We start from the raw sequence: 12,890 nt of genomic DNA, 5'->3' as shown, positions 1-12,890 counted from the left end.
CTTTCTTAAATACCGGGAACATAACTGAGCATTTCCAATCCTCAGGAAACGTTTGCTGCTGAAGCGATAGGTTGAAAATATATGCAAGTGGTGTTACAAGTAAGTCCGAACATTTTTTCAATATAGTTGAAGGTATAGCACTGAGGCCGGGTGCATAAGATGACTTGGTTTTCCGAATTGCAGATATAACCATTTGTTCAGAGACAGTAAACACATCCAAATCAACAGCACAAACAGGAACGTCGCGAGAGGCATTTTCGAGTTCGTTTGCGGTTGGCGAGTCAGTTGAAAAAACACTCGAGAAGAATCTGGCAAACAGCGTACATTTCGCCACAGCTGTCGTAGCTTCTTCGCCGTCGTAAAGCATCCTTGATGGAAGTCCAGTTTCTTTTCGCTTCGTGTTGACAAATGACCAAAAGCCCTTCGGGTTTCGGCGTAGATTATTCTGGATGCGGTTTACATAGCGTTTGTACAGAAGCTTGTTGCAACAACGATCCTCATTACTGGCTAAAGTGAACATGTGCTTAGAAAGAGGACACCGTCGATTTGTGTACGCGCGTAGGGTTTTTGCTCGAGTACGTTTTAGCTTTCGAAGAGTGCTGTTTGACCAGGGCGGCTTGCTAGGAGGCTGACATTTAGGCAATGAGGTCTCAACACAGTTCAGTAGTAGTCGCTTGTAGATGGCAACTGCAGCATTAACACTCACTTGGGCATGCAGTACACTCCAATCAATTTGCGACAGAGAACTACGCAGCTTTACAAAATCAGTTTTGCGAAAGTTGAGACGGTCGACAGAAAGAGTTTCTACATACTGAACTGATCGAATAGTGCCAATTGAGATTTCAAGCGCGGGATGAAAGTTGTCAAGTGGAACAATCACGCTGGATGCTTCATTGACGGAACATACAGGTATAATAGTTTCACTAACAAAGACGAGATCCAGAAAGCGTGACTGGTGGTTAGGAATCATGCTTACTTGACTTAGCCCGTTGAAAGCAAATCCGTCCAGTAGCAAACGACTGGCGATGTTGGTTGTCGAAGCAATTGGGGCTGGGTAAGCGTATCCGTGTCGTGACGGCACCCAAATGAGCCCTGGCTGATTGAAATCACCAAGCACAATCATCACGCCATCCGCGCCAGCTTGTGAAGAAGCGTTATTCACAGCATCCATGTGAAGTTGCATGACATTGCAGTCGAGTCGCTTTTCAGGAGGATTATAGACAGCACCAATAGAAAAGTTCCTCGATGGAGTTGTAATTCTAACCCAAACAGCCTCAACACTGGTTAAACTACCTACATCAATCTCGCATGAGGCAAATGCGGTGGAAACAGCAATCAAAACTCCTCCTCCACGTCCGCGAATACAGTTGCTACTATTTCGGTCCACACGGTATACGGTGTAAGCATCGCCGAAAAGCTGCACTGATGTTATCCGCGCATCAAGCCATGTTTCGGTGAAGACGCAAACATCGTAGTCACCGTCCACAGCAGCTAAATACACGTCATCAATTTTCGTCTTAAGACCTCTCGCGTTCTGATAGTAAATCCGCAAACCATCAATGTCATGTGAGAGGTGTCGATGATCACTATCACCGCAAATAGCGCGGGGAGAGCAGGATGTACTGTTGTCAGGAAGGGGAACAAGCTGCGATACGGAGGGAATGACTGCGTCATAACTGTTGTGTCCAGCGGCTGACTGCAATGGGAGGCATACTTGAAGGTGCGCAGTATCACGTGTAGCTTCGGATGGACATATATTATTCAAATGTTTACCTGAGCGGACAGATGCGATGCGATCGAAATTATCATTTTGACATTGAAGGTTCGCTGGAGCGGTAGAGTCGATTGAGTAGTGTTCATCAGCAGACGTGAAATTTACATTGAGGGTGTGCAGCATCTTGAAGCGCTTCGGAAGGATATATACCCTTCTTGGCTTTACCTGACACAGAACACAGACACACACTTACACACAATTCCACAATTTTCTACATTCGTTGGCTAAATGAAGTCACTAGACAAACAAAACACAAGTGAGAACACACCAATTGTTCAAAAAACAATTTTAGGCTTAAGCTAAACATGAACCGCCATGTTTGAAAAACGCAAAAACAACCAAGTCCTTTTCAGCCGCCAGAAAATTTGTCTAAGTGTTGAAATTGCCTTTAAATCGCATTCGCAAATTGCATTTGTTCCTAAGGGCAATTAGCACAGGCAAGTGAGTCAAACGTCAAACATTTTAAATCGCCTGACGTTCGTCCGCCTTTTTTTGACAGGGCTAGTTTTTCTGTAGGGTTTTGACGTCTTACTCGCAACGCAAACAACATTGCACGCAACGCAAAATACATTATGAATTTCTATTTTGATGGAAATAAATGCATTAAATTAATTTAATTTCGCTGATTTTTAAAAATGCATCCCAAGTGATCCTACACGGAAACGAAAAACTACCTAAAATTGAGTTCCTTTGACTCAATCTCGTGGTATCGTGGGGGAACTTAAAATTAGGTAAACCGTGTTGAAGGTAGTTTCCATTTAACCACGGCAAAAATTACAACTCATTGATAGGTTTTTATTCTCAAATTTAAGTTGAATTTACCTAATTTTGAGTATACCCCAAACAACTCAAAAGTACCTTCCTCCACGGAAGACCTCGACTGAGTCGAATCTCTCGTTTTGTTTTTGACAACACTAATGAGTGCGAAAGCGACGCACAACTCAAAAGTAAGTTAAAAGCACTTTTGCTGCAGGTTGTGTAGCTAAATTAAATGCACTGAACGTAAAAGTCACGTAAAATTTATCTGAGAATACATTTAATTATTTTCCATGAAGCTTTTTCCATAACTTTTATGGGCAAATCACATGAATATGAGAGATATGGTTTTGATTACATTCATTGGAAAAATCATATACATTTTATATGCACTGCCGTTTCAAGTAATTGGATTTAGGGAATTGATTTCAAGTGCAATACTTATGAGTATTATTGGTTGTGATAATAAAATTCATGTGTTATTTTAATACTTTTAGATGATTTTTTAGGTTTTATTGCACAAAATTATTGTTTTTTTGTAAAATAATGAAATTAAAGTTACAAAATGTGCATTCAATCTTACTATATCCCAATCATCATTCAGTGTGCTCGAGGAGACGTCAGTTTCTGAAGTGTACTTTTTGTAGAACATATTAGACGTTTAAAGAATGGTGTTATCTTCTGTAAATATAAATTCAGATGAATGGGATAAGTATTGTATTGTTGATGCTTTTGTTGCTAAACGATAAAACTTACATTGTGTTTGTTCCAGATATACAAGAAATCCAAGTTGGTTAACAATTGATTGAACAAATTCGCCATTTTAAAACTGTTTTTTCATATCTGAAAATTATATATGTTTAATATGATATTACAGATAACGTTCGTTCATATACAATGTATCATGATGACAATAGATAATTATTTGTGTGTCATCATGAGTTGTATGTAATTTGCACATCATTTTCAATGGATACACATAGTATCAATGCGATTGTCATAAGAGTTGATCTATGTGATTTTTCTAATAATTTTTACAAGATTTCTTGGTTCAGTGTGCATTTCTTTCCATCAAAATAGAAATTCGTAATTTATTTTGCGTTGCGTGCAATGTATTTTGCATTGCGTGTAAGACGTCAAAACCTACACACCACCGAAAAACTACCTAAAATTTAGTACTTTTGACTCAATCTCGTGGTATCGCCCGGATAGAATTTTACAATAGCATTTACCCTACAAACAATCATAAAATAATAAATATTATAGTTATTACTGTTTCAACATTGTTCGATGCCAAGTTCTCACAGTAGATTTACAATAAAATTTCATGTAACAATAAATTTCACTGTTCAGCAAAAAACTGATACAGTGCATTCACATTAAATTTTACTGTTTTCGAGAAAAAAATGTATGGAGAAAAACTGATTTTTTTAATGTTAAGATACATAACCACCCCCCTTTTTCACTGTAAAAGTCTATTTTACATTGAAATTTACTATAAAAACGTTAAAGTTTATTGTTTTTGTATTGTAGCATAACACTAAAACTTACTGTAAATTATTGTAAAAATACTGTACTGTCACAGTGAAAATCAAGGCTTTGTTACTGTACATTTCTATTGGTCACTGCACAGTGACGTTATGCATTAAATGTGACAGGTGGTGGTCCTGTTGATTACATTTTGAACTTAGAGATTATTCGTATTTTCAAAATGATATAGTGGGTAGCATTTGAAATATATTGGGAATAATGTTTTTAGAAGGATTCTCACTATAGTTCTCTAGAACGCCTTATAATTAAATTGTGCCTTTCTCTACTGTGGGAAAATGTATTCAGCTTTTTGTTGGTGGCTGCGTTCCCAAATGCGCTCCCCACTATGACAAGTCGACCGTCCAGTGTCAATTTTGAGAAATCGACAGGAGTGTCCATTTTGACAAGCCTTCAGTGTCACAAACTTTAACCTACCCTGCTCATGTTCTCAACTGTTAAACGTCAAATTTAAAATTTGTTAGTTTGTTTTCAATAATCTTTTCCGTTGATATCAATCGCTTCGCGCATCTTTTTGTAGGCTGGTTAATAGATTTATAACATATTCTCAGTTGTTTGGATGCTACTATGAGTGTCGAGAGAATTAAGGGATTCAAGCTTCTGCTCCTACATGAATTCATCACGTACGATATGACCAACGAAACTCGGTGCAAAATCACCCGGAAAAGCACTCCATCTTTTTTAATACAGTAAATTTGCAAACCTTGTTTAGAGATGGGCGATTTTCGATCAAAATTAACCATTTATCACAACCACCCTTATTCGAAGTAAGCCCGAACGAATCTTGCATTCGTCGTAAAAAAGAATAAAGCCAAACTAGAAAAGCGATAAAAACAATCTCATAGAAAATTGACGATTGCAGCTGTAATGACGAAATCGGTTGCAATTCAACCGGCTTATTTGTTTCAACTAAATCGAGTGTCGCTGATAATTGTTTTTCTCAGTATATCAATCGGCGAATTGAATTAGAGATGATCCACAAAACAAACACCTCAATTCACTCGATTGTGCCGACTCGAAAGGAAATCGGTTTTTTTATTTTCACGGAAAAATATACAAAATTTTAATTTGACGTTTAACGTTTTAGTTGAGAACAGAAATGAACGCCTACCGTGATGTGAACATTGAAACTCAAGCGACGGCTTGTCAAAATTGACAAGACTGATGATTTGTCAAAATTGACATTGGACGGACGACTTGTCAAAGTGGGGTGCGCATTTGGGAACGCAGCCACCAACAAAAAGCTGAATACGGAAGAACTAATAAGTTAACTAATTATTTGTTTATCAATTACTTCATTTAATGGAATCGAAATTTGTTAAGTCCAAACTGTAAACAACAGGACCAGCACTTGTCAAATTTGTGAGGTTAAGGCATTTCATACAATTGGTCACTGCACAGTGACGTCATGCATTAAATGTGACAGGTGGTGGTCCTGTTGATTACATTTTGAACTTAGAGATTATTCGTATTTTCAAAATGATATAGTGGGTAGCATTTGAAATATATTGGGAAAAAGGTTTTTAGAAGTATTCTCACTATAGTTCTCTAGAACGCCTTATAATTAAATTGTGCCTTTCTCTACTGTGGGAAAATGTATATGGAAGAACTAATAAGTTAACTAATTATTTGTTTATCAATTACTTCTAGTGTTCTCTGAATCGGTAATTAGTTTTGCGGTAAAATTTGTTGGGAATTAATTACCCACTGAGACGTCCAAAAAATTGTTTCAAAATCGTTCAACACGGGTCCAACGCTGGACGTTCGTTGAACGGTTATTTGGACGTCGTCCAAATTTGTCCAACGAACGTCCTTCATTGGACGATTTTGAAACCAACCGTTCTTAGAGGGTATTAGCACTAAGCTTAATTTAATGGAATCGAAATTTGTTAAGTCCAAACTGTAAACAACAGGACCAGCACTTGTCAAATTTGTGAGGTTAAGGCATTTCATACAATGGTCAATTCGGGCGTGCACCCGCTCAAGGCTGGCTGCCAGACGGCTGCCTCACGCCTGCCAGCGGGCGAAAAATGGCTGGCAGACATTCTGGTGTATGGCTGCCTCGCGGCTGCCAGAAATACAACTCAATCGATACAACCGTTTCTACCAGGATTTCGCCCATCGGTTTTGAGAGAGGGATGGCTGCCAGCCGTCTGCTATACTTCTGGCAGCCAGAATGACCACAACCGCTAGCGAACCGGTTCTTGGTTCTTCTACTTCTTTGGTTTGATTATATATTGGTTGTCAATTTATGTTTACCAAACCAAAAAAAAATAATTTTTGTTTTATTTATATTTACTAATAGCGTATTCGCAAACACAAAATTATTCTGGCTAATGTTGATAGTAATGCACGTACTAGCATCCGACGAATCAAGTGAAGCAGTTCCGATGGTATGTATTTTTGTTATAGTTGATTCTTAGATGTGACTGATCAGTGCGATTCCCTTATGTTCTGCTGCATCGAGAATCAGCTCGCGTATGAGCAACGCCTACATACTGATCTAGTCTGGGTGTATCACCAGTTCTTCCAGTGCACTGAGATTGTTGTACCTATAGTTGTAGGCAGGGATCCGTTCTCGGAAAGTAATAACCTACCTTCCATTACTCGTTTCAAAAACGAGAATGCACCAACATTATTATATACGTTAGGTACAGCAAGCTGCGAATTCCTCTTCCCGAGTCACATATGGCAAACTGATTATGTTCCAAGGTCGGCAGGTATCTAGTCACGCCCGCCAGGAAAACTGTCGCACCTGTAAAATCAGTCAGGACAAGAGAGAAATCAATTATCAGAAACTGGTTGAAGGATGCGTACCAAAGGTATTTACGTTTAATTTTGAGCGAATCAAATTTGATGCAATCCTGCAGTTCAGTGTTGTCTTTCCCGCTGCGTTCAGGTCCGTATTGAGCAAGAGCATGTATTGCGCGAATTTGTACTGGCCCTTGTAGCAGCCGATAATCAGACAAGCGTGGCAATAGCGTTCTACTAACGCGATACCTGTGGAAGAAACGAAAAACAAAATAATTTTAGGTATATTGCTTACAAGAAAGCATTGCAGTTCACATCTGGAACTGAAATGTTTCATGAAAAGAAGTATGTACCATGAAAACTTAACTCGACATAAACAATGCGATCCATAAATTTTGGATGCTTTTCATTAACATCAGATTCTTCAGCCTGTGGTCCTGCTTCCGATCTAAGTCTAAGATCTAACACTCGTCGGTGAAACGATCTTTTCGGCTGTTGATGTTTCCAGTACTGATTCGTCCAACATCTTCACTGCTTATAATCGTAAGTTTGTCCCATGTAGATAGGGAGTCCCATAGAACATGGGACTGATTTGCGATTCTGGGTAGTGCACGTCATCGTCGCTATTCTCTATGACCGAAACTACGTTGTTTCGGATTTTCTGGAGACGCTATTCCCCATTTCCGGACTATTTCAACTTCAACATCATCATCGCCCGAGTCAATGTGAATCGCCGGCGATGCAGTCGTCTTATCGCTTGCCGATTTGTGCAGTTCGCTGGCATTAAAGTTCATTTCATGCTCATCGTCATCCAGTTCGTCGACAACTGCCGGTGACTTATCTAATTCTATGGTAATCTCTTCAAATCGAGCGATTGGTTTGTCTTCACCCGATGCTTCCAGTTCATTGTTCTTACGAGTTAACGATTCAGCTCGCTCAGGTTTTGAATACTGTTCAAATCATGTCGGCGGGCTGTCCTCATCAAATGTTCGCAATCATGTCCTTGATGGCATTTTCTTCTACAGGAAAGTAAAAAACCTCTTTCCGTGGATGTTGCAAAGTTTCAGCTGTTCGCGCAAATTCGGAGGCTTTCGAACGAACATCTTCGCTGGGATCCTGGACTTCGGGTAGATTGAATAAAACGGATCCGTGCTGCGACGAAGGTGGACAAAGATCATGATTGATAATTATGGCGCTCAGACATGCAAGCAATGCCGCTCGGCAACCGGGTTCATAGTTGAGGTTCTGTCTGATTCCGGTGTTTAGTTAGGAGAATACAATCTTTTCCTGCAAAAGTTTATGCATGACAGGTTTGATGAAGCAACCGGCTGCTTCCAATGTTTTAGACATAACGCAGCTAAACAGAGATCTTCATTGCCGAAGTCGGTTTGCAGAAGCTTGAAAATGTCAAGTGGATTGCTGGAATGTGTTTTAGCCAATTTGGTAGCAGCGTTCTGTTGGTTTTGAAAATTCTTTCTCTCTTTGGCAGAAAGTTTTTGCATACTAATCGAAGTTCGTTAGCCACTCTCCAGAGCCAAAACAACACACTAAAGCTGAACTTCCTCCTGTAGGATATGTTATAAGAATAAGAATCTTTATCGGTTTGAAAGGTTTCGCTACGGGATATGGGTCGATGATGGCTCTTTCCAAGTAGCGAATCGCGTTCAACGGGTGCGGGTGGTGACTAGACTCCAGTTCGCCGTCTACCACACGTTTGGGAAACTAGGGGATTTTCAGATTTTCATCAAGGTCATTCCGGCGTGTAGGCAAAAGATAGTGAATTGTGTCAACCAGTTTGCACTGATACTCTACCCAGGTCTTCCCAGGACAAAAACACTTACCAATCCACACTCGATTGGCGATTCTACGTTGAAACCGCTCACAGATAGCGCTGGAAGCAAAGTGTTGCTGATTTGATTCTGTTCTGTCATAGTGCATATATTTTCTGTAAACATTGGTAAAAAATAACTTTTAAACACCAAATCACCGATCAATTTGTTGATAATTGTTTATGAAAATGATGGAAAACCATCATTTTATAAGATGATGAGTAAACATCTTGCGAAAAGGTTGTAAAACATAGTGGTTTCTAATATTATTCGCAGAGCTATATGTGTGCTGTTCCAAAATGTAATTGGTTGAGCATCGTAGCCGCCGCAACATCATTTCCAGTTCCTCTTAAGTTAAGCTAAACCTTCATGAGATGGTGTAAATTCATGCAACTCTCCGGATCACGCGAGGAAAGAATATATCTGGTTAATAGGAAAGTATCAGCTTTGTATCATACACAGCCGATCCTTCTCTCTGATAGTCTTCACTGAATCTCCTACGTAGTCCAAATATGAAGGAGTTTAACATTGGTACTGATTGGGTCTCGGTTTCAAGTTGGAATTTTATTTATGGAACGATTTTTGATAACCACAATAATACCCCGAATACATTTCGAAGAAATGTATGAGCCAAATAGTTGCAAATGGCTGTAATTTCAGAATAATTGCAAATAAAACTAAATTTCTTACTCGTTTCATTCATATTTTGGCAGTGGTAAGCTGTTTCCGAGAAGAAAATGAAGTTTTTGTTGTAAGCTAGGATAGGATCCGCCAGCTGGCTTCTTCTTATATTTTACTAATCCCTGTTGAAAACGACATACCCCCACTCGACCAATGTTGCCAAAATATTTGTTTTGTTTCGGTCGTATATTTGTTCTGATTAAAATATTCTATATTATGTACCAATTTCATGGAAAAATCAAAGATTTAGTCTTTATATCCGCATTTAAACGATCATAACGTTTTTTCCATCGGAATACAGCAAAACAAAATAATATATATTCGTTGTTGGACATTACGAAAAATATCTTCACGCCTCTTCATTTTTGTAAGTTGCTTTCTGAGTCAAGCAACCTCTGTCACAAGAAGAATTTTCTCTGTTCGGATTTATATTAAATATTCTAAAACTACTTTTCTGCAAGGTTTAATTTTTGTTTTGGAGGAATGTATAGGTTTTTACATGTGATTGTTTCGGAGAAAACAGCAGTAGAAAATACACTCTCCTATTTACACCGATGACCGATTCAGTTGAAAACTGTAAAATTCAACTGTATCGATAATACCAAAGGAAGAACAAGAAGCGACTTCCGGGATAACTTTCTCCCTGTTTGCTCAGGACTTCCAATTTACTCGGTACTGGAACAAAGACAATTTTTACATGATGTTCAAAATATTTTCATACTTACGCTACACAGCCTGTTGATTTCGAAAAGAGGCATTTCCGCATTACTCCGCACACAGAACAGAATCCACGATAACCGCGCTACCGGATCTCTCGGGAATTTCAGTTCTGGATAATATGTTTGATTTCGTCTGCCAAATAATGCCTGCACTTCATAATTACAGACGGATGTTATAGAAAGAAAGCGGTATCTCGAGAAAACAAAAAAATCAACACGGTTAACAATCGTCGTTTTATGTTTGATATCACAATATGACAACACTTCCAAGCAGCCCTTTGGTACTTTTAGTTTCCAAGCCGAAGGTTTGCCTATGTCACTTTCGTCCAATCACGAGCTGGTTCAGAATTGGTTCAAAAACAGAAGACAGAGCTGGCGGATCCTATCCTAGGTTGTAAGCTACGACTCACTTGCGGGTGAAAAAAAGCAAACTGTATCACTTTACCAGTTCATGAGCTGAATCATAGGTGTCGCATGACTAATTTTGGTTTTGCCGCAAATCGCCAATTGGCCAGAGGAGAAACTGTTGGCAGATTTTGCAAGCCGTTGCGATGTTAATGAGTGTCAGTTGGAATGTGTGTCCTGTATACCGAAAAACAATTTAATAATTATTAAACATTTAACCGTTCTATATTTGCTCATCGCAACTAGTGCTTACCGTTGTAAGTGCTATGTTCGTCGTGTTTCCGTTTCTTGTTCTTTTTCCGTTTCGTCTTCGGCTTCTCGGTTTCGCGTGTTTAGAAACTCATTCATTAAACCTCGGAACGCATTTACCATCGTTAGCGGGAAATCATTCTTTTTGCCGAACTAGTCTCGATAAACTGCTCGCGGAGCTTGTTTGAATACCCGGTCCTCCTCCGAAGGTATCTCTTGTCCGTCGAATCGGTGTATTCACTCGTTGCGAAAAACTTGGAAGTAGGAGTACTTGAGCTTCCTAAACCAATTGGAGCATACATATTATGTTTCCCCGTTCGTATCCGCTTCGACCGGTTAGCTGCACACTGTATCGATTTGATACCTCCGTTCTGAATAGATTTCCTGTGCACTAACACCTTGCAATCGAGACAGCGATAACCTTCGTTAACAAACGAATCACTTTCCTGGCAGCTGGCACACTTTTCCGTCCTATTGATTCACTGCACCTTGCAGACAGTGTTGATCCGTGTACTGGACTGGTACATATCATTCCCCCGATTACCCTCCAGCAATTAAATTTTGGTGTCCGAGTTTTGGCGCTTTAGCGGATCCGCTCCGGCAATGACACCCCGTCGACTGAGTGCCGTCAAACCCAAACCGTTTCCACTTTCGCTCCGGAAAAGTCATCACTGAGAATCGTTTTGAAGCAACGCGCTTTACTGGGGTGCGATCGACCCAGAGGATCGTAGTCGTCGCTGCACTCAATAGTGTCAGATCGATATCCTTACTTTGTGTCAAGCAGGACAGGCTTTACCTAGAGAAGAAATGGGAATTTTAGAAAAATTGTATGCAAGGAAAAAAATGCACCAGCGTGATCCTGCAACGCCACCATGTGGGATACATTGTTATTACCGTTGTTCTGGTTGCTGCTGCTAATTAATCCCCCTAATCTTAATGAAATTAGCCCTAATTAATCCCCCTAATCTTAATGAAATTGAGCCACTCCCTCTAGTAATTTCTAGTTAATAAGCTTGTAAAATGTTTCACTTAGTTAATAATTAATTGCTCCAATAATCTCCCTTCTAAAAATCATAAAGTGAATTACTATACAAAGAACACACAAAATGACCCTTCCCCCTAATCTTACGAATATTATATTATCCCCTCTTGTATATGTATAAGTTAGCTGTAATTTTTTTTAACTTCATTATATAAAAACAAAATAATATTGAAATGTGTAACCCCCTAGTTTAAAGAAATTGAAAATGTAAAACAATGACAAAATGGCACCTTAAAGCTAACGTACCTTATCAAATAAACGAATTAAATAATAAAGAGAGTAGCAATAATAAGAATGAACCAAGATAGTTTTGAAGACAGCTTCGTAAATGAACTCAGACTAAACTTACTTGTAAGATAGCGAATAAAACTGTATCCGTTTCTATTATAATTTTCAGCAGCAGGCACAAAACGGTGGCTGTATCTGAACCGACGATTTGCAATTTTGTTTTCATTGACTTGTTACTGCTTCTTCTTTGAGGAAAAAAAATCTTGTGAATTCACACTAATAATTGTAATCGTTCTTGGGGCCAGTGATATGTAACGAGTGTACCAACCTAAGAGAGAATATATGAGAAATTAGCATCGAGTTAAAAAACTCTAGATGATAATGATCGAAAGGGGGTGAATCCCAATACAGGGTACACATAATAACTACTTCATAGTGTCCTAGGTCATAACATTTCAAAACAATCGTCATAAAACCTGGAGCACTATGACGTACTAGAAAAGACATACGTTATAAGATCCCAAAGCATAATATAATGAAATATACGGAATCATTCTTAAGTCACAAAGGACAAGTTAAATGTTTGGGATTATAAGACTAACACTGGTACTGGAATGGTTTGTGTGATAAAATTTCGCAAGCCTCATATCGTATCAAGGAAGCAGAAGTATTGCGTTACACGTCCTAGGTTATAACATACAAAATTGTGAGAAAACTTTTTCGCGAACCATTTCAAAGACAGCGTTGCGATGGATTGATTATTCTAAGGAATGATCAATTTGCATCGTTTGAATTTGCTAGTGCTTTAGTGTATATATTATTTGAAATATTTTCAACGCAGAATATGGTTAAATCAACGTTGGTTGAATGCACTAATGAGCTCACCTGTGGAATTGAAATCTTCGTTG

Source organism: Topomyia yanbarensis, chromosome 3, assembly GCF_030247195.1.
Source record: "Topomyia yanbarensis strain Yona2022 chromosome 3, ASM3024719v1, whole genome shotgun sequence".
NCBI classification, from domain to species: Eukaryota; Metazoa; Arthropoda; class Insecta; order Diptera; family Culicidae; genus Topomyia; species Topomyia yanbarensis.
The sequence above is the reverse complement of the archived record's forward strand: the minus strand, read 5'-3'. Positions refer to the sequence as shown.